The sequence below is a fragment of the Martes martes genome (assembly GCF_963455335.1).
Source record: "Martes martes genome assembly, chromosome: 6".
Lineage (NCBI taxonomy): Eukaryota > Metazoa > Chordata > Mammalia > Carnivora > Mustelidae > Martes > Martes martes.
Genome location: NC_137893.1, coordinates 54,797,215 through 54,798,793, shown reverse-complemented (window position 1 = coordinate 54,798,793; position 1,579 = coordinate 54,797,215).

Sequence of the window (1,579 nt, the reverse complement as noted above, 5' to 3'; positions counted from 1 at the left end):
TTCTACCCTTTTCCCTTCAAAAATGATGATAATCTTCCTTGCGTACGCATGCTCCTGCAGGTGCTCCTAAAACCTTATGCCGTGATGAGTACAAAAATGGAGGCTTATGACTAAGTTAAGGCAGTAACTAATTTAAGCCTCATTCAGCAGTTAAGCAGCCTGAATCTTATTAATATACAGGGAGTGGTTGCTGATAATAGACACATTGTCAAGCCCAGAGGCATCTTGGCAGTGCATGCTGAGGAATGGCGGAAATATGAGAAACTTGCAAGGAATTCTCCTGATATTTTTGCATTCATATGCGTATAGGTTTTTTTCCACTGTTTTTATCCTGAAAAGACCCTTAAAAGCAGACAGAGGCATTCTCTGGGTATGTACATCCGGGAGATATTTCCCTGAATCTGTTTCTTCGACATCCTTTTATCTACATTTTATCTCTCAGCATGAATCAGTTGCCCGACAACTCCTGTGATTATTTTCAAATCGCTTTAAATACAGTTTTTGATGCCCCAGGATAATTTATGAAGGAGAAGGGGGAAAAAAGATCATACCTCAAGAGTATCAATATTCATAGATACTAATTACAAAATTAATTTTTTTTAATTCTTCTTCTTCTTCTTCTTCTTCTTTTTTTTTTTTTTTTTTTTTGAATTGAGGTTGCACAGAGCAGAGCATTTCTCTGGTAGCCTTCTTGAGGGTTTAAACACTTTTGCCCCCAAGGAAGAATCCATCCCTGGGTTTGGAGTCCTAATGGCTGGTGGCAGGGAGGGGAACAGGGGAGAGGGCTGTAAAATGCTGCTTTCCAGGTGGAGCTGATTCCAGCCAGCTCCCTTTCATGGGAGAGTTGGGTGGGGGTGGGGTGGCGAGGGTCAGGTCAGGCAGAGGCAAATGCTGCGGTGTCCTGATTCCCTTGTACTAGAAATTTCATTACAGATACTTTTGCCCATCAAATGCATTGTTGGATCGAAGTGTCACATGTTCGTTCACAGATGTTATTTCAGATTAAGCCACAGGCAGCAGGGAGTGGACGTGGCATGCATTTTCCTCTTCACTTGGTAGCATCCCATCTCCCCGCCGTCATTTGCAGAGAGGCATTACTTGCATAACAATTGAGCCGATCTGATATTTTAGGCTATGATGTCAAGATATATTATCCTGCAGCCTACTGACTTAAACAGCAACCAAAGAAGGAATGATGAGGGCCACGTTGGGATTGAAAAGGACCTAAGGGAATGTCATCTGTTATGAGAATCTTAAAAGCTTCTAATGACCTGTTATTCCCAAGAGGCTCTTGCTACTGTGCCTATTGGATTTATTTTTTGCTAAACAAGCTTTGCATTTAGTGATATCTTTCTTTATAAGAGCTGCATGAATTGATTGCACTTTTTTTCTGAATGAAATATTTGGCCAACAATTCATCATGCAGACAACATCTATGCCTCCATCACTATATTTAGTATTCTCTATTAAATGTATTTATGACTTTTTCTGTTAAGGTTCTTATCTGTTTAAGAATCTTTGGCAGGCTATTTTGCAGAGGCCCCATGTCATCTTTGCTTCTCTAAATATATTTCATGTT